The sequence below is a fragment of the Sceloporus occidentalis genome, unplaced genomic scaffold (assembly GCF_023333645.1).
Source record: "Sceloporus occidentalis isolate IW3139 unplaced genomic scaffold, rSceOcc1.0.p SCAF_100, whole genome shotgun sequence".
Taxonomy (NCBI): Eukaryota; Metazoa; Chordata; class Lepidosauria; order Squamata; family Phrynosomatidae; genus Sceloporus; species Sceloporus occidentalis.
Window position 1 is genome coordinate 1,021,830 of NW_028317080.1, and position 27,861 is coordinate 1,049,690.

At 38.5% G+C, this 27,861-nt stretch overlaps 1 pseudogene; it reads left to right on the forward strand.

Moving 5' to 3' along the window:
- LOC149284031 (1-phosphatidylinositol 4,5-bisphosphate phosphodiesterase beta-2-like) overlaps nt 1-25,227 on the forward strand; it is a 42,421-nt pseudogene extending 17,194 nt beyond the window's left edge.
- The last annotated feature ends 2,634 nt before the right edge of the window (nt 25,228-27,861 follow it).

Below are 27,861 nucleotides of genomic sequence, written 5' to 3' on the forward strand. Positions count from 1 at the left end.
ACTTATCCAGACCCTACTTCACACTCAATTTTAAAAATTGTTTCATCTCTGCGATTAGGTTCAATCTTGAGTTCTATTAACCTAATTACCAGATTTTCCCTACTTTCCAAATGCCTTTTTTCTTATCTTTGACTGGAAACTTCCGTCATTACTTGCAAGCCCAAAGTTTTCTCTAATCTTTAGGATCTTGCACATTTGCTACAACCTGCCTTGTCTTCATACCCGGAACTTCTGAGCTCCGGCTACCCGGAGACTTCCCTTGCGGGACGCAGCCAGGACTGCCCACTGACATCACGGGAAACGCCCCCATTTAAAGGGGAAGTGGGTGGGGAGCGGAACGTGTCAAGATCCTGCTCCCGTAAATTGTAAAACACAGTGTCCTTTTTATTTGTCTAGGAGATCGAATTTGTGGATTTGACCAGCATAAGGGATACAAGATTTGGAAAACATGCTAAAATACCAAAGGTAAAGTAAAATCGTAATCTAGTGGAGAGCTACTGTATCCCTTGTCATTTGTCTGTCCCTATTCTGGCAAATCAGTTATTTTTAAAGCTACCTTTCTTATAGCACACACACAAAAGAGTACCTAAATAGGTAAGTGCTTAATAAATTAACAATTTGGCTATGGTAAGCAATGATATATGAATAATCTGATAAATATATATATATTAATCTGACTTGAACATTGTTAGGGACCTAGTAAAACACATATCTAGTGTTGTTGAGGTTGCGGTTTTGAGTTGTTTATTTCTTTTTCTTAATTTAATTAGGATCTAACTTATTGATGGGCGGCCGGGGTTCCGCTAGGATGGTGTTACTATAATGCATATGGGCATGGAAATTTGATAGATTATGCAACTAGATGGTCACTGAGCCTTATTTGCAATAATTGACCTTGGTAACGTGCAAATAAATGTGTAATAATTGTCACTTCTAAAGGTTTTAAGAGCCAAAGTACACCTGTTACAATACTATAGCTGTTACTGTATATGAGCATTTCTGTGAAATAATCCAACCTCTCCAGGTTTGACCCGGAGTCTCCAGGTGAAGTGCTGCTTCTCTGGGTCACCTTCCTCTTTCTTTCAGCAGAGGCTGATGTGTTACACACTGACTCCCCGTCCTACTCTCAGGGAACCTAAGCAGCTTGGCTCTAGCCCCACCAATAGCGCACCCCACTCACAACAAGATCCCCCTTCATGAGCAGCCACCTCGTGTCACCTTTTCCTGAAGTATCTTGTGCTTGTGTTTCATGGTGACAGGCTGTACATATGAAAATGTACGTCTGCAAAAAAGTTGCAGGTGGTTTATCGATTGTAGGACATCTTTGTTTGGTAGTTTATTTACGCTTGCAGGGTTTTATAAAAATCCTGTTAGTCTGAACCTTAATACTCTCAAATCTTGTGTTTGTATGAAGCCTTTGCCAATATTTGCATAGTAGGATGTGATTACAGGTGTGATTTGCACAGCAAAGGCTACTAGGGAAATTCATAGCAAAACATTTAGAGCAGCTGCATCTTATCCAAGAGCGGGCTTAAGGTTCATATACACACAGAGTTAGGGCACTGATAAACCTATGATTTGCGAAGGACCTGGTGATGAAGAAGATCCTACATAATACATAATTGTATTATATTTCAGTGCTGTCAGTAAAAGTGAGGGGCACAAAAATACCTCTTCAACAATCCTCCCTGTTCTATGATTCTTTGTGTGACAGCAGTTCTGGATTACTCACCTGGCAGCCCAACGGATCAGTGCCAGATGGTGCCACTTGTCTTTACTTGTTTTGTGTCTTTACACTCTGCTTTGCGTCAGGTCTGCTCCCTCAGTGTGTGTGGCATCTGGCTGGATACATTACACCACACCACGTCAGAGTGTGAGAGCACAGCGTGCAGCTTTGTGTAGCAAGCAGGCAGCCCTGGTACCCCTGTTTTCGGGTTATCATCCCCTTATTTAGACGTGTTGACACGTATTTTTGCCCCCAAAAGTGTCCATCCAATGCAACTTAAGGCAAAATATAGAGCACATTTCCAAAGATGCAAAACAGCTCTGCCCATAACAATGCATTTTTAATACCACACGTATTTTAAATACTGCTGACCAGGCTGGCTTTGCGCTCAGCAGTCAATACATAGCACCAGTAGACTCCGGAAGGGTAGGAGAAGATAGAGTTTAAGAATGGGAAATTGCATGATATGCTGGTTCTGCAATATTTTGCAACAGATGCCAGCTTCCATCGGGGGGGGAATATATCTAACTGTGAAAAACAAAAACCTCAAGCAAAAAAAAGCTTTAATAAATACAATGTTTAAGCTATTAAAATATTTGCAACTATATTATTGTTTCCATCTAACACAACTTTCGTTCTCCCCCCCCCCCCCATAAATCTAGGGTCAGAAGCTTCGAGATGTTTTTAACATGGACTTTCCTGATAACAACTTTTTGGCTAAGACACTCACCATTGTGACTGGCCCAGATATGGTAGACCTTACTTTCCATAACTTTGTATCATACAGAGAAAATGTAAGCAAGGTAGGTAATTGGGACATGGAATGGAGGGTAAACGGAGCGTTGGATTTTATTTCAAAAGCCACGATACAATTTCCGAAAATATCTGACGTTTAAATCCAATCAATCGTTTTTTTAAGCAGGTTCAATTAAAAGTCAGCCTGCAAGAACCTTTTTCCTAAAGCAAAGAAAGGCAACTACCTGGTTCCTGTAGTTTATGAACATGGCATCGCTTCCCACCATTAAATTACAAAGATCACATTCAGATTGCCCTATTCAACCTACAACAGTAAAGAACTTGATGCAACTTTTAGTTTATAGCCATTGCTGGGAGCCCCACGTAAAAAAAATCAACCATCGTTTGATATGTGTTTTGAAAATTCTACTGACATTCGAAAAAAAAAAACTTTGGCTTTGTCAAGAAAATCAAAAGTTATTTTGTATGGGCACAAACACTACAGTTAATGTTTTTTTGTTACAGGATTGGGCAACGGACATTATGGCAATCGTTAGAAACCCAGTTGTAGCAAATGGATGTCGTTATTACTTTTATGAAAAAATGTAAGCATTCTTTCTATTTTTTCCATTAACTTTAAAGCTGGTTTACTTTTTTTTTTTTGGCTTTGCATAAAATGGGTTTTAGAAGGCATAGTTTAAAAGCTACATTTTGAGTTATGTGAGAGTCTGGCAGAGGAAGTTGGAGGAACTAAAGATACAAGAATAGAACCGTGGGTGATAGAAAGAGTGCAAGGGGGAAAAAAAACGGGAAGGTAATTCTAAAATTAGTTGGGTACAAAATATAATTTGAAAGAATATCAGAAGTGTAGATACTCAAAACTGAGAAAATGAGTTCAGATGGAAAAAAAAAAAAGTCCCCAGTAATAAGTCCAGGCAGAACTACTTATACATTAGTGCCGCAGGGGGGCCCTGATCAAGTTGGTGCCCTAAGAGACTGCTTGGTAATCCTGCCACGGTTCTGGCGGAGTACGATCAAAGTCGGTGATCTACCTCTCCTAGAGCACCCTCTAAATAAGTGGCACTCAAACACTCTGGACACTCCAGCCCTGCATTAACAGTCTTCTGCTCCTGGTAGTCCACTAAATTCATAGGACAATTTGAATAAAAAAATTTGAAAAACGGAGGCTGATATTTGTTAAGTTGACATTTTTATGTTATGTTTTTATTTATTAAGCCCAAACTTTGTTTTTTTAATAGAGTAAACTTACCATATCCTACAGAAGTATCTGTACTTTGAATTCCTTGTTTTGAAAATGTATATTTTTTTTTTTTTTTTTATATAGACATGTGAAGCTAAAACTTCAGTTGAATCCTGATGGAAAGATCCCTGTGCGGAAGTAAGTAATTACTTTCTAAACTGTAAAAATTAAAGAGGCCAGAGACTAGGTTGCCTCTTTACAAACGTGGAACAGAATGTGACGTAAGCTAATGGCACTGTTTTGCAAACCAGGATCGTTAGTCAGCAATACTCAGACTTCTGTCTCTAGTTTACGAGCACCAACAGTTCTTCGAAGGCATTTTCGAAAAGATTTTCTACATGGGCTGAAATGTCCTTGTGGTATTAGTGAGTCTAAATAGGCATATGGTGAAAATGAGGTAACCCTGACCATGAGGCAATCCCAGAAACCAAATCAGGTTTGACATTTTTACAAAAGGATGAAATGGGCAGGCTGGATGGGTAGAATGATCCATATCTGCCATCAAATCCTATGCTTGTATTAAGTATGGTTTAATATATTATGTACAAATAGGAGAAATTTCTTTATTAAACAGAGAGCAACGTCATTTGGTCACAAATCTGTGTATCGTATGCCCACTGAAGCTGAAATATAACTTTTTTGGGGGGCTAGTATTTTTCAGATGTTCCCTGCAGACAGGAAGAGGGTAGAACACGCATTAAGTGCTTGTCATCTAGCAAAAGGAAAAGTAAGTCTTGTACCATCAACACCTTCAACGTACATACTTGTAACCTACAGCTGATCCTGTGCCTCTGAAAGACAATAGATTAGTAAAATCTATATGGCACTTAATTAACTATTTTATTTTATAATAATAATGTGAATAGTCACTCTTTGCTGTGTGGCCATTAATAAATGCATCTAGTATTCACACAATGTATTAATAAGTGTTGTTCTGTTTATGTATTTCTCACAATACTATGTTAGAAATATAAAAAAAAAAGCCGTAGCTACTACTTATTTTACTTTGTTTGGATTCTAGAATGATGCCATTAACCCTGAAGATTTTCCTGAATCCGTCTTCCGAACGTTTCTCATGCACCTTTGTCCACGGCCAGAGATAGATGAGATCTTCACCTCTTAGTGAGTGTTTAATCATCCTATGAAGCTAAAAAAAAAGCCTGCAATCATTTTCTTTCTTTTTCCCTACAAAAAGTGTCTAAAAACGACTGCAACTTTTTAGGGGAGAAAATTCCGAGACCTACAAAGAAAATGAATTTCTGAAATTAAGAAAGATAGCCGCAGTCAGATGTGGTTTGCGCCTGCAAGCAGAGTATTTTCTATGCCACTCGGCCACTTCAGTGCTCAAGTCATGTTAAATCTTTCAGACAAGTGTATCGCCACTGAGAGCAAATAAATTACTTAAGTATTCCAACACCTGCTACGGTAATATTAATATATGGAATATGACTTCAAGCTCCAGAATTTATATCTACCGTATTTGTTACCATCTCCGTATATTGATAAATATTTGTTTTTATATATTTGTAGCCACTCCAAGGCCAAACCCTACATGACTAAGGATCATCTCACTAAGTTCATCAACAGCAGGCAGAGAGACTCTCGCCTGAATGAGCTGCTTTTTCCACCAGCCAAGCACGAGCAGGTGCAACTTCTTATAGAGAAATACGAACCTAGTGTGATCAACGTGCAAAGAGGTGAGCGCAAGATTCAATGATGGCTGTTTTAACCCATTAAGGACAATGGGCGGCCCCTAAACCCTTCGGAAACAATACATTTTGAGCCCGTACATGTACAGGCTTTGTCATTAAGGGGTTAAAAGTCTTGTGTAACACACTTTGTATCAATGTTTAGTGGCTCAAGTAAGGCTAATAAGTAACTTAATTGCAGACATGCCCGACTACATAGTGTTTTATCAGAAATAACATACTAAGATTTCCATCATTTTAAAGTATACGATAACCTGCTCTAACAATGTGAAGTTACGACTAACAGCTGAACATTGACTGAATTTGGGAAAATGGTAGACGTGGCTTATGTCCTTGTATGTAACCCGACTTATCGGAAAAAGCTTTAATTAGGCCATCTTATGGGCACATCATAATGTGTTGCGGAAGCTAAATAATCTGCAAACTATATTATCTATATCGATTGTAATGCATTGCAATGTTTTAAAAGTAAATAGTTGTTTTAAACTCCAGTGTGTGTGTATTTGTGCCATACTTTACAGTACAGTCTTTGATAAAGGGCCTTGTTTGCTTCTGTCCATACAACATATCAGGTATATCACGTCTCTCTCCATGCTCTAACGTCATTTAGTGTTTTCCTTTCCTTTCTTTCTTCTAGGACAGTTGTCTCCAGAAGGAATGGTCTGGTTCCTCTGTGGGTTTGAGAACAGCATTGTGTCTCTAGATAAATTATTGGTAAACCAAGACATGACCCAGCCACTCTCGCATTACTTTATCAACTCTTCTCACAACACCTACCTCACAGGTACTCCACTCAGGGTATGGTGAAGTAGATTCTCATCTTAAACTCAACTCATAACGCCTACTTTAATCGTTTTCTTAAAATCATTTAAAATACCTTATAGCATGCATTGGAGTGCAGATCGTTTTACCTTTGGATTAGCCTTAATGATTAAAAAAAAAAAAATTATACAGAAGGTATTGTTTTTAAAACCTCCAAGTGTATCCTCTCTCATTATGTAGCTTAAACATATTTTTATGCCACCCATTGTACAAGCCATGAAAGGCATACATAGAGACGTGGCTTACTGGCATATGTGCTCTATTTATATTATACATTTGAAGAACAAAAAGGTACATTTGAAGGTACATGAGGGCCAAAAGTATTGGCAAACCGTTGGCGACCATGAATACCATTCCTCCATCATTTCAGCCGGACAGTTTTCTGGGGTCTCATCTCCTGAAATGTACAGACAGACCCTGCTTTCTGGTTGCCGCTGTGTAGAACTGGATTGCTGGAAGGGGAAGCCACCCGATGAAGAGCCAATTATCACTCACGGTTTCACCATGACTACTGAGATACTCTTTAAGGTGCGAGACAATTAGCATATGCTTTCTTATTTTAATGTTTTGTGTACATATATTTCAATTTAAGCCTTGGCATGGAAATAATACTACTTAGAACTGAATAATAACTTTAGCTGGGGATGGAGCAGTGTCATAGTATGTTGAAGACACATATTGTTAGATGCCCTGTGTCCCATATATAAAACAGCTTATCCTATTGAAATAGAAACTTTAAAATAATACAGTCGAATATGGAATGGTAACCGGCCTTCCCCTGAATGCCACACTCACGTTGACCCACGATATCATTCGTGATATGAATTACTGGTTGCTCTGGTGATTCAATTCTTGTAAATACTTAAAAAACAGTGCAAAGTGCTTTGTAGATTTATATACCTGGTAAATAATTTTGCGCCATATCATTCGAGCAAACCTGCACATATCTGCAGCCCTGGAGATATCTGTTTTTTATTTATACGTTGAACAATGCACAATAACGTAATCACTAAGTACCATGCGTTATTTGTTTAGGAGGCTGTCTGGTACAGCAAGCTGTATGATAAACACTGAACAGCGACGCATGACACAATGAACATCAGCTGCTGCTGTCAGGGGTGGCCTGCTTGATTATTTTAGAAATATAATATTATTAAAAAAAAATATTATTTCTCCAAGGCAAATAAAATGCTGGGTTTCCTAGATTCTACCTTGACAATAGTGACCAACTACTGGCAACCTTACGATTCCGGGTTTTTTATTGTTAAACTCCCTCAAATTTCCACAGGATGTCATTGAAGCCATTGCTGAAGCTGCTTTCAAAACATCACCATATCCTATTATTCTGTCCTTTGAGAACCATGTTGACTCGTGAGTATCTGTTTTCTGCAAATTTATGAAAACGTAGGTAAAAATTAAATGACTTTATAATTTTACAAACAAAAAGTTTAAATCTGCTTTCGAAAGACCACAGTCCTGCAAAAGAAGTTTAAGTGTCAACATGGCTCGGACTTCTAAATCAAGTGTGACTTCCACTTTTAGTATCTGTGGTTAAAAAGTGAAACACAGTCTAAAATCACATTGCTTTTAAAGGACTGTAATTTATCTGTGTCAGTATGTTAATTAGGGATGTAGAATACCTTATGCCAATAAACAACCCACCATAAGATTATATCACAGTGTTAATTGAGCTGTAAAATCCAGTCTGTTTTGAATACTTTTGGGCAAGAAGTATGGTTTTAGGATCTACAGAGTAAGCTTTTATAAGCCTCTTGTCTGTTTTTCATAAGGACTGCTTACTTCTCATTGAATATGTTCACTTGGATTGGATTTGTAATATATATATAAAACAAACATAGTGAACGCAATAAAATTACCACTAGGTGTCCTGGTAAGCAAAGTTTTTATTTCATACGGACTTTATCTTTACTGGAAACGTTTTTTCCAACCCCATTGGAAATCTTTTAATGTTCCTGATATCCTGGTATTTGATGTATTTCCCTTCTAACAGTGAAGTTACTGTTCAGAGCTATTATAGTATCTGCTAACTGGTCCATATACGCCCAGTTTATCTATTTTATGAAGAGTTCTATAGAAAGGTTTTGCATATTAGGGTGTCTTTATCTTGATTTATTTGCAAATTAAAAATGACATTATTACTTCCAGGGCAAAACAACAGGCAAAAATGGCAGATTATTGCAGGTCCATATTCGGAGACATGCTTTTAACTGAACCACTGGAGAAATATCCCGTAAGTTATATATAAGATGTGCGCGTAACAAAGAAAAAGTTAGAACACACAGGTTTATGGTCACGTGTTTTTATGTATGTCATTTAAGCATTCTCCAAGCATGAGTGTCTTTAAAAAACAAAAAAAAAACTGCCTATTCAAGCCAATAATCTCAAGGACTTGTGATAAAATTTTAACAAAAATCCAAATTTCCCATTTATAATGTCTGCATTGCATGCCTGCCCATATTTAAATGCCATTAATAGACCGAGGGTCAGTGTTATCCCTCTTTCCAAATCAGCCCTCCTACTGCAGCTTTTTGTGAAACAATTAACTAAATAGAATCCTGCCGGCATCAAACGCAATAAACCTCAGCATACCCAAGCCTGCTACAGAACTCCATCATACAGAGCAAGTCAACGTCTTTTATTTTTAAATCTAGAGTCCCTTGAACACTTGCGGTTGGCGTAGTTCTCTCTTTCCGATGGAAAAAACGACTTTTTTAATCATATATTTAATACCTTTTACAGCTGAAACCTGGTTCCCCATTGCCGAGCCCACAAGAATTGCTTGGGAAAATCTTAATAAAAAATAAAAAGAACCAGTCTTTTTCATCCCCTGAGAAGAAGGCTACAGAGCAAGGAAATGCTAATTCAAGTGGAAATCCAGGTAATACAAACACGATATAAAGTTATTTGCCATGTCAAATGGACAATATATTTCGCAAATATGCTGTAATTAAAAATGCCAGTCTGTATATCATATGAAATAATTCATCTTAAATATTTCAAATATCAGTTTCTGATACGTCCAAGTGTCAGTTTTTTTGGGTTTTTTTTTAATCAAGTTTCAGAAAAATACATAGGTCAATAAGGAGATAAAAATCCGATTAGATCTTAGTCATCACGTAACGCGTTAGATCGTTGGAACGTAAGGTCTTCCCTTGGCATTCAGAATCCGTTTCTGGACGTACGCCGAGTTGGGGTGTTTCCATTCAAACACCAAAAACTTTGAATTCTATATTTTATATAAAATTAGCTTCATGTATGGAATTATATTTCTGCATCAGTATCCATGTGCTGAATACTCTTCATTGGTTAAAAAAGATTTGAACGAGGTCATTTTACGAGTGAGACAGATTTGATGTTTGTGTGTAGATGAAGGGACGGAAGAGGATTTAGCGAAGGAGGCGGAAAATGAGGAGGCGCCAGAAAACCTAAACGAGGAAGATATAAAGCAGATGCAATCAGATGAGGTATGTTTTCCTTTGGAAGGCCTAGGTCATGGAACTGTTATTACCTAAATTGTTTTACCAGTGTGAAGCTAAAAACATAGAAAGTCTAGAGAATGTAGTACGCACTGTTTTCTTTATTGTAGTAGTATTATTACCTATGTTGCATGCTGTACGTTGACATTAAGTTATATCGTGCATTGACATTTTTTGTCATTTTTAGTTGGATCGGCTTCAAATGTGGTTTCTTGCCTAAAACAAATTACATAAGCCATAAGTAGATTCTGCTCCAAAGTTTCATAAGTGGTCTTATCACCATAGCATCTGAAGAAGCGTTCCTGGTGGTTGAACCATTCCATTGGTATTGACGGAGATAACCCAACCGGTCCTTTGCACTAAAATTACACTCCAAGGTCCTTAAATAATTAGTATTCACAAACTGGTTATTCTTTCAGTGTGGCCTCCATTGACTTTTTTTGTCACATTGTGCATTAACTGTGAACTTTCCATTAACTATATATATTGGGTTTAGCAACTTTGTCATCCGGGAAACGCCAGATTAATAATATTAAGAAAACTTTATTCAATATGCATAAAGCTAATACTAATTTCATATACAGTATTAATAAAATATTCTTATTATTGCTAATGCTACATTTTATGCGATTTATCGTAGCATGTAAACAACATGAGCTCTCTCAAACATATCGGAACTCTCTTCCGCCTCCAGCCAATATTAGTACTACCATTACTTATATGCAGGGCTGGTGCAAGGATTTTTGCCACCCTAGGCTGATATGCATGAATATTAAATTCATTTTTTTGTTGCGAAGAACTGGATAGGATATGCTACTTTCTCTATTCTGCACATTTACAGGGCACTGCAGGTTTGGAGGCTACAGCGTACGAAGAGATGTCAAGTCTTGTCAACTACATCCAACCGATCAAGTTTGATTCCTTTGAAGTATCAACGCGTATGCAAATTCTAAGACAAATATGTTTTTTTAAGAAGAGAATGTTTATGATGAGGTTTTAAAATCTCAGGATTGACTATAAATGCTGCAGTGTGTCTTTATTGAATGTGAATTTATGTACACCAATACTATTGATGACTGCTACTTGCACATGTTTTGTATAATTATGTAATATCTATCCATTAGCAGCATCAGTAACATGACTGCGCATATCAGTTTATTGGCTAAATTGAGTAAATTGAGTTTTCAGGTGGGTTTGCACCTAGAATTGCTATTTTAACTCACCAGTTAATGATTAAATTATATGTGGCCAACCAAACTCTTCTTAGAGAAGATGCTGACTGGGGTTGGCTCTTTGGAACGTATAATGAAGTTGGTGACTTCAAACTGCAACCTCCCACGTTAGTGAGTACGACATTTGATGAGGTTACTATTTATCTTCAGATACAAGTTTTATCTCCACAAAGCAACTTTTATATTTAACGCCCCACGTATACACGTTGTGGCCAATGACAGATTGTCTCAATTTGCATACTAGGCCCTAATTCCATGTACTTATTTCCATGTACTTAATTGATATTTTGCTTCCTCTCAATCCAGAAAAGAACCAGAGTTATGTCATCTCTTCATTTGTGGAAACCAAAGCCTATGATTTACTGACAAAATTTCCTGTCCAGTTTGTAGAGTATCCTTTCTGTGGTGACGTCATAGAGTTTTATACCTAAATATGTAGAAGGAAAAGCCTTTATATATATTGGTTTGATTTCCTATAGCATTCCCTCAGATACAATAAGAGACAGATGAGCCGGATTTATCCAAAAGGCACCAGGATGGACTCCTCCAACTACATGCCACAAATGTTTTGGAATGCTGGGTGTCAGATGGTCGCGTTGAACTTTCAAACCATGGGTTAGAAGATATTTATTAATAATAATAAAAACTGCTTTCAATTATTAGCCTTCAGTATTCTGAAAAAGAACAGATTATCTAATTGTGACTCTTATGTCTGCATTATCATTTCCTCTTGAATTATTTTAACTGCATTCATATGTTTTGATGTAATCTGGTGTATATAACAATGTTTATGCTAAATCGGTTCCCCTTTCCAAATAACTTTTCACTCCCAGATGTGGCAATGCAGCATAACATGTCAGTATTTGAGTTCAATGGCAGCAGTGGCTACATTCTGAAACACGAGTTTATGCGTCGGGCAGATAAGCAGTTTGATCCATTCACCGTCGACCGGATTGATGTGGTTGTAGCCAACACGCTTTCAATATCAGTGAGTACGAGATGGGGAGAGGACTTTTCATCAACCATCACGTTTCAGATCAAAGTGACATGATGACATATAAGTATCTAAGTTCTAGCCATAACATGTAACTACATAAAGTGGATTTGGCTACTTCATGAACATATGTTGCCACATTTATCTTGGCCAGGTGCATTCTGGTCATTAATATTTGTGGGAAGCATCTATTAGGTTATATTTGTTATACATATAATGCATAAAGTCCACCAATAAATAAATAAACCTATAAATCCACTTATTTACTTTGTTCAGTAGGGCACAGGTAAATGTAATAAAATTCACATGCCTGACATTTTGTATAGTTTCTTATAAAGGGGTTTTCTGTTGGACCTGCAGGTGGTCCCATAGAGGATCATAGGAAGAACAGGTGTCCACCATCTTACTATATGCAATAGTATGCGTCTTCAGATGTATTACAGAGTCTGCCTAGGAAGCATGAACAGAAATAACCGAAGGACGTAACTGTCAGATACATGCATTCACAAGTTAAAGATTCAATGTCAGACAGCGACTTAATATCTTGGGCATATCATGAACTCCGCTGCCCTCAGCAACGATGTAATAGTGTCTTTTTTCAATCTTAATTACATTGTTACCCACATACATTTAGATTTGTATGTGTATTGGTATACATGTGGCGGGGCTTTGTTCTACCTGGGGATCTTTCTCATTATGAGTTTTGAGAAAGTGGGTACATTTCACACAACCATTATTACACTACATGACATTTTATTTATGGAGTACAAACAGATCCTGCAGCACTATTACAATAGGCAAAGTGAAAATAAAAGTGACAATAACATTAACATGTTAGGAAATACTGGTAAAGAAGGGCCCTGCTCTTGTGAGCTTACAACCCATAAGTGACAGAATGTCTCAGTCTACTCCACTACTCATGACCAGCAGGGTCCTATGGATTCAGGCGACTCATCCACTTACAAATGGTATCTGATAATGGACAGGGAAACATCATTATGTTATTATTATCACCATCTGCCTTTGTATGGCCTTCCTTTGTATGGCCATTGTGGTTTGTTCTATATGCTTGACATTAATAACCATGCAGTTTGTTGTGTATATATACAGGTAATATCAGGTCAGTTTCTTTCTGACAAAAGTGTAAAGACTTACGTAGAGGTTGAGTTGTTTGGGCTGCCGGGAGATCCAAAGCGAAGATACAAGACAAAATTAGCGCCAACTTCAAATTCAATTAATCCAATGTGGAATGAAGAGCCATTTGTGTTTGAAAAGGTAAATCTCTTCTAGGACACATCATTATCCAATATTCTTGCTCGTATAAGAAAATTGATATACTGACGTCTCTGGGTTAGTTTAGAGGAACTAACCAACGCTTTACCATCATTTTAATTTGAGGTCGGTCTTACCCATCAGCTGCCTGCGGTCCTAGGAGTAGGATAGTGGTGTATTCTTCCCAGGGAGACAGTTCTGAATTGGTTGCAGCCCATGGAACACCATACTTACTGTTCTATTGGGACTAAAATCCCTGTGTCCGTCGTCCCACCCCTGATATGCCTCCTTTCCAAGAATACAGAATGTTTGCTGGGTATTACTGTATCACTGTGTTCTATTGCCCTAAAAGCCATAATAACGTTTAAACAAAGCAGTATTACAGAAAGTACACAAAGTATGTAACATTGAGGAAAACACCGGATGTAGCAAGAAAGCCTGATTTCTACACTTTCCACATTTCCCTGAATGCGTTTTCTATATTTCATTGCTTGTTGCAAACTTTGAAGCAGGATGATGTTCTGACCATGGACACTGTTGCATTATGTATTGCCAGATTCTTATGCCAGAACTAGCTTCTCTCCGAATTGTGGCATACGAGGAGGGAGGGAAGTTTATTGGTCATCGACTCATTCCTATTGATGTTATCAGATCAGGTAAAGTTTAGGTACTTCAATTAGTTGTCATGAAAAATATTAAAAACGTCTCATTCATTATTGGACCAACAATAAAAAAAAGATGGCGGTTCAATAAAAAGGTATCAACTTCCACTAAAGATTCGACTTCCTTGGGCTAATACAGCTGTATCGATTTTTATTATTAAAATACTTTCCTGTACAAAAAAGAAATTAGTGCCACACAGGTCTGTCTTTAATATGGGGAAAAGGTGCAGTTGCCCCAGGTCCAGTAATTCATAGGGGGCCTAAAGGATCAGCATTTGAGATTTTCCTAGAATGTGCCAACAAAAGCTTAATTGTTGGTAAAGTCCTTGAAAACTTGAGACAGTTAGCACTGTTGTTGCCAAGCCAATAATAGTTGCTAGCCAACTTCCATAATTAAAATTATGCCACATCATAATGATAGCTTTAGTTTCAACGAATTTCTGTGCAGTTAAAATGTAATTTGGAATTTTCTTTTTCTTTTGTGTCTCTATTTTACCTACATATGTAAAATGCAATTTTCTGAATTTGGTCCCAACTATCTCCAGGTTATCATCACATTTGCCTTCGCAGTGAAAGTAACATGCCTCTCACCTTGCCTTCACTGTTTGTGTACGTTGAGGTTAAGGACTATGTACCGGATACATGGGCAGGTACCAGCTTCAGTGCTATTAACACAATTACCCTTTGACCACATTCTGAATACTTTAACACCTAACTTTTGTTTTGAATACACCTTTCCCCCCCTCAACTCATTCTTACCCTCAAGTACATTTTTCTCCATTTTGCAATATGTTTTCTCTGTTGATGCAGTTACTGACCTCTTTAATGAGTTTGAAGTAACATATTTTTCATGCTTTGGTTGTCAGACCTAACTCATGCTCTCTCCAATCCTACCAAATACTTCAATATTAATGAGAAGAAGTCAATAAAAATGAAAGACGGGTCAACCGCTTCTCAGGAGGTGAGTACATATGCAGGTAGTAGGTATCGATTAAACGATTGGCATGTGGGTTTTATGTCAATGATAGTTCTATGATAGCTGAGCTTCCCCATACTGTATTGTCCCAAATATATTAGGCTGCACCCATACAGTGTGATGCTTTTTTTTGAAGAATTCAATTATAATTAGGACAATACGGCAGTTGTGATTTTATTTTTATTCTTTTTCCTGCCAAAATACACTGGAAAAAATGAAACACAGAGACCAAGCAACACATACTTGCATGTTTGCATGTGGTCCTCTGTGGCTTATTGATAGGCTCAGAAGAATCCTAAAAATATGGTTACATTTTTTTTCCCTCAAAATTATTTGCAATCAAGGCAGGGAGGTGGCATGTGTTGGTACCTTTCATGGATCTTTGAGTAGCAGAGACATGTACATTTATTTAGAATGACACATCCATACCATTTTTATTACTTTAATGCCTGCCCCTGTGTGCATTCCCTGTTTCATGGTATACAGCTGGTATGATGTTACAACATGACAAATAATATAGCTAATGGACTGTGTCCATGTACATTTATATTTTATTACATTTCTCTCCCTTTTATCTTTCTGTTTAATCCGACGCATAGAAATTCAACTCAAATCAATCCAATGGCAGCGCTGGATCTAGTAAAGGGTCAAATGGACCTTCAGGTAAACATTATATTATTATACGTTGTAGGGCAGCTGCCCTTCATTGGTTGAAGCCAGAAGAGCTTAGTGCCGGCGACCAATAGAGTTGCTCTTACGGACCTTTAACTCCTGGAGCTATCCTACGGATTACCGTTCCCATTAACCCCTGAAATGATATGTAGACAAGGTAGGCTAGAGGTGGTGACTTGTATGGGGGAAGGAACCAGCTAGGAGATATTAACAAAGACGAACACGAAGATTCTTCGTGTTGTACCTCTTCATGTTTATGTGTATGTTTATCCGCCGTCATATTAGTTTATTCGGGTTCTCCCAAATACAAATGCACAAGTCTACTATTAACTATTATCTTGAAAGCCCCTTCTACCCTGATAAGAAGAACACTTAATCTTCAAGAAAATCTTCTCTGTGGGACCAATCCTGTTTAAAATCATTTAAATTTAAATAAGGCAGAACAGCTCTTACTAGACATGGTCTAGTAAATCTAACTTCATGTGCAAATATATATATAATAATAACAAAACGCTAGTATGGGGAGCAAAATGACAAAACCTTTTTGTATGACTTTGCACCGATATGTATTTTATATTTTAGGCTCTTTTACAAAAGGGACACAAGATCCCATAAAAGAAACTGAAGGTAATTTTTTTACGACTTTTTTTTCTTCCTTCTTCTAGAGACCTAGCCATTTAAAATGCGAGAATGTCAGAAGTAAAGCAAGTCAGGCTTTGCAAATATCGTGAGTACATCGCGGGGGTACTCTGAGGATTTGCTAGGCCTGGGGGCAAGGCTTCTTTGCCCTAAGGAAGAGGCAAGTAAGGCTTACTGTCTGCCTCAGGCTTGTGGCCAGCACTGCCCACTTACATTTTCCATTTAAAGGGAAAATGGGCAGGGAACGGGGCGTGTGAAGACCTTGCTCCCACGACCTGGAGGATTCGGGTCTTGACCCCGATAACCGGAGAAGTGGTGCTTCCCAGGTATGCAGCAAAACAGTGGGGTCTCCCAAGTGCCGGGCTCAGGGTGGAACCCTGCTTGCATCTGTGTAGGGGGCAGCCCTGGTCACTAGAATGTATCTATGAACCGCACCGAGCATGCGGTTGTCGCCTTTGTTGAAGAAATACACTTCCTATTATTATATTAACTCAAAGTCTTGTGGTTGTCTGAAACACAGTATGGATATACTATGACTACAATGACAACAGAGCATCTATTCCCTCAGCTGACACAAATCTGACGTGCTAGACAAGGCATATTCACAAAACCCTCAAACGCCGTCGAGTGGATGCAAGCTCTTGGAAGTTTTTGCAATCTGTTGAGAAAGATTTACATAACTGCATCTTGTCTGTTAAGTGCTTTCGAGGAATGACACGTCGCAATACAACGTATTCTGCACATCAGCAAAGCAATACCAAAATTCTTTGGATCTCAGATTATGTGCTGCTAGATTTGAAAAACGTATTTATTACATCCTAGAGCCACAGACTGCAGACCAAGATGAGCTACAAAAACAGAAAAGCTTCACAAAGCTGCAGAAGAAGCAAGAGAAAGAACTGAAAGAAATGGAACGGAAGGGGATGAAGCGTCGGGATGAAATTCTGCAGAAATATTCAAGCGCATTTAGCACTCTCTATGCACAGACTAATAAAAAGAAATGTTCCTCAAGCAAGGACCTCAAAAAGAAGAGGTAACAAATAACACAAACCCTAGCACATTTTTGTCATGTATCAATGGTGCCAGATTTTGAATTCTAACAATGGACATGCTTTCTTCTCTGTGTGGCAGGGGGCACAAATAATGGGTGTGACATAACTGAATATATAGGGCTACACCTTACCTGGAAATAAAACAAGTGTGTAACGGCAGTGTATGTGTGTGTATATACCAGCAGTGTATATATGTGTATATGGGCAGGGATTTGTAAGGGTTGTGTATATGTGTGTGTAAGGGCAGTCTGCGTACATATGGGCAGTGTATATGTGTGGGTATGAGCAGTGTATATTTGTGTGTATGGGCAGGTGTGTATAAGGACAGTGTTTATGCGAGTGTATGGACAGGTGTTTTTAAGGGCAGTGTATATATGTGTTTATAGGCAGTGTATATGTGTGTATGGGCAGGCACGTATAAGGTGCCTTAGACGGTGCCTTCAATACCTTGTAGTAGTAGCTGTAGTTCATCAGTGCCTGTAAATTACTTTTTTTTTTTTTTTTTAACTTCTTTAGTATACAGCCAATCTTATTGTAATATCTAATGTAATAATTTAATGATCTGGTAATGCCCCTGATTAATTGCCAGGTTACGCCAGGTAACATATGTTTCTTTTCTGTTTTATTAGAAAGTATTTTATAATATTTTGTCATTTGATAATATAGGTATTGTATAAAGCAAGAGAACTGACACAGGGTTTGGTTTTAAATTCAATTTATTTTTGCATAAGAGGTATTGTAAAAAGGGTTATCCTTGGCCTCATATCTTATTAGCCACCTAAGCATGGACAGATCCCTAAAGCTAAAGTGTTCCATGCAGCGGGAAATCCTGAAGTGCCATGGCCTGCAGGTGTGAATTAGCAAGTCACTGGGTGCCGGGGCAAGTCAGTTTGTGCCCCGGGCACGTCGTCACATTTATTTGTATGGTAATTATGGAAAATGAACATTACCTGTGAATATTTTTTTTGTGTACAATTAGAATCCTAGTTATAACGTTTCAACGTAATGTTTTTTTTTTCTCATTTTTGTTAAAGTACTATCCTTTACAGCCTAATAATTATGTTGTGACAATAATTAAACAGATTCTTTCATAAATATGTTGAGGGGTTTTTTTGGTACTTATTCGCACGTTGCACTACTATGTGTGTGTTTTTCCTTTCCGAGAAAGATGCTTGACTAAGCAATATTTGTATTGCAGAGCTGTACCTGAGGATGATTATGGCTCGGTATGGGGTGCTGGAGAGATACCTGGTAAAGGTGATCCCAAAGTCTTAGAGATGAAGGAGAAGCTGGAACAGGAACTTATACATGCTGGGGAAGAACTTTATGAGAGTATATGGAAAAAGAAAGAGCAGCATTGTACTGAGGTATGCACTGGATCAGATTTGTTCAGGTCAGAACTAATTTTAAAAAGGGACACTCATTGTCCAAAGAGCCCCTAAGCAAACAATGTAATGCTCTGTATATACTTTCGAATGCATTGATCATAATTAAAAAATGTACTTACTTTAGCAAGAAGCTGCATATGTAGAGCTGCAACTTGCTTCCATTTTCAGATGATACTTGTCAATGATTGGCAGCACTTACTGCAAATGCTCACAGGGGTCTCGAAATAGACCACAAAGTTCATGGAGCCTGTCTTGGAGCTAACTGGTGGTACATATATCACGTGGAAGGAGATGTGTTCAGCCTAACACATCTCCAGCGCATAAAATAGCCCCAGTGCAGGCAAAGGGACACCAAGCGAATTAAAGGTTACTCTTTGCTATCAAGTGCATATGATGTCAGAAATGTCTCTTTAAGCAGGTTCCTCCCAGGTTGTCACCCTGGCAATAGTTACTGTACTTCACTGGCACCTAGCCAGAGATTTATTTAACATGCTTTAGCGGTTATTATGCATGGGGCATGATAAACCCTGAAATCTAAACCAATGCAAAATCAGAGATATGCCACCATTTGTTGTAGAAATGCATCCCTTGTTCAAGCAGAAACATTACAAGGTACCTCAGTGCTAATTCTTTAGTGTATAATAGAATTGTGCATTCAGATTCATATGAATTTTAACAAAATTTGCCAATTTCGTTAATTTGTTTCTTTTGTTGAGGCCCCTCCACATTCATTCAAACGAAAACAAAGGAGAGAGCTCAGAATTTTCAATTGCATTTTTCGCTTTCTCACACTCTCACTCACGCCCCTTTCACGATTTCTTACACACGTAACTCACTCTCAGACTCTTACTCACGCTCTTTTCCATTGACTTCCTACCTTCCGACCGATTCTGTGTCCCTGTCTCCGTTACCGCAGCTCTGCTTCTTATCTTGCCTCATCCTTTATTCTTTCTTCGCTTCTACCCAAAATCAAGAGGCAGAGCTGCGGGAGGAGACAGGAACCTGGTAGTGGTTGGCAGAGAAGGTAGGGAGACATTAAGAGACTGAATGAGAGAGCATGAGAGTGAATGAGAGAGCATGAGAGAGGGTAAGCGACAACAAATTTCATTTCCGAATGAAACAACCCTTCCAAATTTCATCCAGACTAAAAGGCCAGGAGAACCAGAAAAAAAAACCAGGAAAACCTTCTGAATTGTTTTTGGTCCATTTTTGGTCTAGTGTGTAATATTTTTTCTAAAATTTTGATTGCATTGTTTCCCTTTTACTGCTCTCACTGTTAGCTATAACAACATATTTTATATTTTTGACAGCAAATAGCCAAACTGATGGAGTTGGCACAAGAAAAACAGACAGCGGAACTGAAAGTCCTGAAAGAAACAGCTTATGGGTATAATTTGTCTTCATAACACATTTTAATTAATTCCCTATTGAATTCCATTAGGAAAGGGGCCCAATGAGTGTGCCCTAGTTGTGTGTGAGATGTTGGAAGCTTATCATGTGCTCTCAAGGAGGTGCGGAGCCCACCTACTCATCAGCTTTGCCTCTTATTCCATATAGCGTGGGATAAAGGTTAAATAATTAAATGTAACTCTTTGAGCAGGTACCAACTATGCTTCACCATTCCCTATTTGTAGGATATAAAAGTGGATTTAACACACTGGGCACCATGCCTCCCATACCTATGATGTCAGATGTCTACTTTATACCACGAAGGGGACATGGCATCTAATTTAGATTTCCCTTATTGGTTTTAGTTATAACATGTTAACAGCCATGTGTTATAAAAATGAAATTAAAAGCTGCAGCAAGGGTACACAAGGCTCAAAGTGTAATTATACTGCAGGGATGAATCGTGCCAAACAATGCTACCCTCCATTCTCTACAATGTGGAATACATTTTTTTTTCATGCTCTCTCCTCAAGGTCCACATTTAAAACCATATGTCACCATATAGGCCAAATTATAATCTCCCCCTCCCTCTTGATTAGCAGTGGTCATACAGACTCTCTTTTTCAGCTGATGTTTTTTGCAAACCTTTTTTTCATTTTTGTATGTTATGGTGGATTTGATAATTGGAGTCAAAGGCCTAATAATGAGCTTCAAACCCTCCAGCCGACACTCGGCATTGGTGATCTTGGGCTTGTACAGCTGTTCGGATATTGAAATGCATTTCATGAGGCTCCCAAATAGTTCTGCGGATGTGAATTGGTAGAGCGCGCTCTAGCAGTCGTGTTCTGCAAGTTTGTGCAGTCTATCACTTTGCAACTGAGCTTTTGTTGTTTCTAAAGATTTCCATAATTTGTTGCATTTACAACATCATTTACCTGACAGGACCAGCTCTGCCCAGTGTTGAACTGGTGAACTTGGTCTTTGGAGGAGCCAATATACTAGACCTGACTCTTCGCCTATGGCAACCCACCTTCCCCTAGAGTATTTAGCCCCTGTGTAGATACACACTTAAAAAAAATAGAATGTCCCATAAAGGATTAGCAAAGTGTATAATACACCAAAAAGAAACCATTATGTATAAAATCCCAAAATCTGTTTGGATTTGTAATAATTTCCCAATGTCTGTATACTATCGAAACGTAAATCAGCACAAACCTTCAAAGCACACATGGAAATATACCTAGAAATGATTATTTATGACAGACGTTAAACACAGAGATAGGAAGACCTGCCTTATTTCACCTTGAAGAGCTCTGTTGTTTGCGTAATTCTCAGGGGGGTTGTACGAGGTCCATGCATGTAATTGCCGTGCCTTTTGCAGTGACACTAAACAGATGAAGAAGAAGTTGGAGATGAAGAGAATGGAAAGGCTCGAAACTATGAGCAATAACACAATGGACAAACCTGCTCAGGAAAGGTACATATTAATGTCTTTAATAAATCCCTAAAGTCAACTGTTCTTGAAAAAGACTGTACAGGTTGCCCGATATGTCCTCTGAGTTCATTATAACTTTCAATGTTACCAGGTATTTGCTTTTAATTCTTTAAGTGTTTTTTTTACATTATAGGACCAGAGAAATTTTCTTGTTTTGCAAGGTTTTTTTTCTCTCTTTTTTTCAAATTTGTTCTAATTTGTTCAAATTCGAATTTTGTGCTTACAAGCACTGCCTTTGTCACCTAAATGTATCCGTATATGTGATTGGCTGTCGCAGCAATCAAATACACAGAAACTCAGGGGATCTGCTATACGCTGATTGCTATGGTCATGGAGTGGTCAGCTACTACAGTGACCCAGAGACCACTGGGATTGCAGCAACGTGGGGCCATTTTTTTCCTCCTGATTATGTACTAGGTATGTCATTGGTCATCTAGGCACATCTTTTCATGACGTACCCAGTACATCTTTGGTGGCGAAGGGATTAAATGAAGATACCATAATCAAAGTCATTTTGATAACTCCTACCAGTGGAAAGTGGCTGTAGAGCTTGCAAGTGGTTAGGAGAACTGATCCTTCTTTGAACTATATGAGACATACCTCAGCATTTGGCAAAGTTGGCTTTAGACTTTTTGGTATTCAAATGCCATGGTATCCAAAGAACCCAGTCTCTCCCTTCCTCTCCAGGATGGTCGTGCTTCACACCTAAACTTTGGTAAGTAACTTGAGGTCTGTTAGCGCAGCACTGTTTGATCCAAGGGCCCGTTGGCACTAAAGATAGGGTTGCTATTTTTCTCTTCCGATGTTGTCCTAATCTTGTTTGTAATGTGTTTTTGCTCTTTTTTTGTAATTGTTCAGATTAAAAAAAGAAATAAATAACTCCCACATCCAGGAAGTAGTACAGGTCCTACAAATGGTGAGTGCTACCTTTAACATGTTTAAGACAACAAAGCGCCGATGTATTTCCCAAATGTTTCTTCAGCTTTCAACAGAATGAATACAGAGAGATGATAATGGTGTGTGCAGGCAGAATTTAGAGAAAATAAACTGTAAATAAAGTTTCCGTAAATCCCCACCCCCAGCCACACCACTAAACCAAATAGTAGGAGGCATGTATAGACCATCAACGGCACTGAGATGATGAGGGTATATAGAGTCCCAAATGATGTAAAGTAGAATGGCCCCAAAGAAGTTAACAAAAGGTGAGCCCAGGGTTAGTTGCTTCTGGGTGCTTTATTTGTTCGGCACCCCCCCCCCCCATGTAATTGAAACACATGCAAACTCACTTTAACACTTACCCGCTCAAACACCATACACACACACACACACACATTATTTTCCTCTCTCCTTTGCTAATTCTAAACTCATCTCTGACACCAACAGCATGCATGCGTGGGTAACACCAGGCCTGGACTGCCCATATGGTCACCACCAGCCGAACGCTACACTAGCATAAAGACATAACATGTAGCCTGTCGTATCCAGCTGTCGGCTGCACTTATTTCATTAGGTGGAGCCATTACTTACAAGTTACCAATATGGTCATTACGAGAGGGTGGACTTAAAGACTAGCATTGTTTAAGTGCGATGAGGTAAAGTCATATACATCTATAGTAGGGTACGTGAAATTATAAACGGAAAAAAGGTCTAAGGGATTATGCAGTTCCAGGGGATTTAGGAATTATGACTGTGATTTCTAATGTATAAGGCATAACTTTTGTATTTGAGATGCGTGTGAAACAGCGTGTTGCCACTGCAAATAACCTTTTGGTTTTCTTTTTAGGTATCTGACAAATGGAACAACCACCAGCAAAAACTAGAGGAAAAACAAGCAGAAGGTCTACAAAAGATCAAAGAAAAAGGAGAGCAGGTAAACTGTTTGCCAGGGGATGAGAAATCTCAGTACAAGTGTTGTTTTTTTTTGTGATTAATACTATTTTAAAGTAAATAAGGATTCAACATATTCCATTTTCACTTATTAAAAAAAAGAGTATTTTTTTCTGGTAATGTAACGGTTAGATTTGGCCTTGTGCAATGACTTTCATTTTCAGGATAAGATTCCTCTGGCAGATGTGCAATGATTCATAACAATCTTTGCTTTCCCATGCTGATGCTGTGACACAATAATTCATATACTAGCGGCTGTGACACATCCTGTTGTAACAGCGCTTCGTTATTTATACATATCTCCAAATGCAACTGGCCAGTAATGTTTATAAGTTAAAGAAATATTTGTGTGGCTTACTGGTAGAAACCAGGTAGTGGTTTGGGGGTGTTGTTTGAGTAGAAAACTGGCAGAAGTGAACACAGATTCTGGGAACATGTACTACAAATTTTTCTCAGACATCGGTCAATGATCTAGAACTTGAGGCCTCAGTATCTTATGTTACCAGGAAGTTCGATAAACATCAAAAGGAAGACGTTCTTCTTGATAATCTTCATGTAAATGTTCACATTGATGAACAGTGGATGGAGTATAGGATAAAATTGTAAATTAATTTAGAGGGTTGAAAACTTGCCTACTGACTGCTATGTGTTTCGTTAAACCGTCTATAATTTTTTGATTCCCTTCCTGGTCCCTGTGTTATATCAGTAAATGTTAGACTGAGATTTGAGAGTGTACCGTACGAGACAGGTGTCACGACTGCAACGCTAGCCATTGCTGCTAGCCATCCCTGTAATGGGAACCAAGGGGTCTACTGGGACGTCCCGGGCCGTCGCTGCTGCCTTGGCACGATTGCTACTGTCCACTACTCCCGTTTATAGCATACTGCCCTTCGGGGCAGAAAACACAGATATGTGTCTTTTACGTAGGTATGTGGTGTTAATATTACAGTGTACAATGGAAGATATATCAAAGCTCCAATATACAGACATATTACATTATATTAGAGGTGCTATACATGAGATGTAAAATGCGGTGTTTCCATATATTACAAAGTGGCTGCTGTTTTCCATCAGACTAAAGGAAGCAATTAATCTTTACAATCTTTATGTCTTTCTGTGTCATGCGTGGGAAAGTAACAATTTCCTGTCCCGGAAGTGAGTAGTTTGATAAAACTTCAATTACGTTGTCATTTCTATAGATGTGGATTTCAGTTTCTATATCCCTGTAAAGGGAAAGGAGAGCTACATAGAGTTCTGAAATGCTTATAAAAGAGGACAGCAATATATAAAAGAGGACAGCAATATATAAAAGGGACATCATAAATAATTGTCTTATCACTTTTTTAACAACTTTTTAATAACCTGTAATCGTTTTTACATTTGTGTTAAGCAGACTCAAAAACAACTTCAGGAGGAATACCAAGAGAAGCTCAAAAAATTAGCAGATGAAGTGCTGGAACTTGTTCATAACTGCATGGTGGCATTTTTTCCCACCGAGGCTAAGATTGCGAAGAAAGAGACAAAAACCTGTTCCGCCGACAAATGGGAATTTCTCTTGGCAAAAACTGACAATAGACATTCCGTGGTGAAGGAAAGTCAGACTGCTTTGGATGAAAGCAACTTGAAAAACCCAGCAAAGGACAACAAAACCGTTACAGAGCCAGTTGGGGATCCAGCATTAGGAGAAGCATCTGCTACAGATACAGAGCAGACCACAAAGACTACAAATGGTGCATCGCAAGATGATGTAGTACCATTCACGCCATCATCTCAAGTGGAAGCCAAAGAGGATAAAGGAAAAGAGTTGTCTTCACACTAGGGCCCTTTGCTGGTTGCAGTTGAACTTCGCTGGCTTCTGGAACACTAGATTTTGTATTCTCTTATACTTTGTTGCATTTTAAAGCATTTGATTAATATTGGGGGTCTACAAAATGTATGACGTGATGTATTTAGTTTGTATTTGTATGTCTGCCAAAACCCATGTCATGAGTAAGAACTTGGATGCAAAAAATGTGTAGATAAACTAAACATTAAATTATTTTAGCTATTGAGTTACGGATGTGACTGTTGAAACTGTAGTAAACCTTCTTAAGTTACTCTCGCTGTGTGCAATACAGTGTTGTTATTCATATTTTCTCTCTCCTCCAGTGATGTTTTCTCACCTAGACTGATTAGGCCTAGGGTGAAAGATCACAAGGGGGCTTTCCATGGTTGATCGCCCTAATGGTATTTACTGTTGTGTGAAAAAGAACATAATACTAATTATCTGTTCCCTAGTAGGTCTAAAAATTAGGTAAATACAACCTCAGATGAACAACACATGACATGTTATTATACCCTGTCATGATTTATTCAACAAAAATAGAGCCACAACGGAGAATGCAGGCCCCTGGGCAACTTCCTAGTGTGCCCATGGATTGAGGGCACTTGTATTAGGCATGACCCAGGGCTTTCCCCTTCTTTTTTCTATCCCTATTAAGGATAGTGGCACACACTGTCTTCACTATTTGCTGCCTCCATTAAAAGGCACCAAGGGATTTGTTCTCCAGCCAGTGAACTGTAGCCAAGTTACATTGGTACAAATAACTTAATGCATTTGCACCCTTATTAGCTGTGCATATAAATCATTTGAGATCAACTCTTCCAATGTGAAGCAATTTTATCCACGTAAATATATTTACATTTTTGGAGTTTTAGTTTTCAAACTGGTTAAAATGGGAGGCCAGCTCTTTTTTTACAGCACTGGCACCATGCAAACATAATGGGAAAAGAAGAAAAAAGGAAAATACAGTCATCCCCTCACCAGCTGGTGCTCCAAGGACATGGCAATTATAGTAATATTTGCACCAGATATGTACTTAAACCCTGTAAACAAGTAGCTGCAATGGCAAGACATAACGGTGTCCCAAAACATTGCGATGAGCGGTTATTAACCACATGTGCCAAGATTCCTGGTTACCAAGTATCATGCTGCCTAACTAACAGGCTTCACTCCCATGGCACCATCACTTTTTTCCAATGCTCATTGTCTAACAGAACATGCCTATGGGGATCACTCTTAGTTTGGGACACCCTTCCACCTGATCCCCAACTGGTGCAATTGCTGTCATGTTAGGGGTTTTCCTAGACTACGAGAGCTGTATTTACAAATGTATACCACATTCCGATAAAAAGGTACATTGTACAATAAAGATTTTATCACGCACCAGTTTTTGTAGAGCTGTAGATGCCATTCAAGTTAATAATAATATGAATCTATTCTTGTCTGTGTCAGTAAATGTTAAGAATGGGTGGGTTGGTCCTGAGATGGGGAAGGCAGGGCTTTTCTGGCCCAGGGGCACACCTGCCTCCCCTTAACATATGCACTGGTACACATGCTACACACACTCATGCTACACATACTTACATTAACACACTGTAACACAAACGTATGTTAAAACACACATACATACTCATACTGACACATGCTCCCTCTAACACACACACGCACTCACTCTAACATACACACACTCCCTATCACTTGTACCCACTATCTCGCTTTGTACCTAACTCCCTTACGCTCTCTCACTCCTTCACCCTCTCACTCCTTCCTCCCCCCCCCTTTTTTCCTCTTATCCATTTATCTTCCCAGAGCCTTCTTTCTAGCAGCCACCCTTTTACACAGAGTTACGTGAGCCCACGTGGTCCGGGGGGGGGGGGGGGTCCAGGTGCCTCCTCCTCTAATTTCAGGTTAGTAGGAGTCAAAACTAGCATTTGAGTGTCCTTCCAGTCACTTGCATAGAGAGGGAGCTGCCAGGCTGGACCATGATATACTCGTTGGATTGCACAGTGGAACGCGGTAGGCTGTGTACATATTTTTTCCAAAGTAGTTTTTCGATTTTGGTCTACATATGCAAAACACTCAAATTTAATAAGGAAACATGGATGAAAATTAAAACTCATAATTGCAGCATTCCGACTTTACATATTAAATGTGTGATTTTCTTAACCCCCGTCTCCGCCTTCTTCGTTTTCTCTCTTCTGGGTACATTCACAGGTTACCTCTGTAACCATTCTGTTGGATGAGCTAAAAGACATTTGTGTTGAGGGTTGTTCTGCGCCGAACAACACCAGCAGAGATTGCTCTGGAGATTGTAAGAGCCTCTCCTGTTTTTGTTCTGCATCATATGTGTTATTTTTATTTATTTACTACACTATAAGCTATTTATTGGTCCCTTATATAGTAATATAATTCTAAGAAATAAGTTGGGAAGTATTGTATACTTTTACCCTATCTAGAGGTGAGCTACATCTCTTCTTCCTTCTAATTCATACCTGTGTCCATGGCCGTTTGAAAGTACCTCCAAATATTTACATATATAAAAGTATATAAAGTATAGAAAATAGACAGTAAAGATTTAAAAACAAGAATTGTTTAGAATATCTATGAAGCTTGTCAGTTCTGGCGTAACGA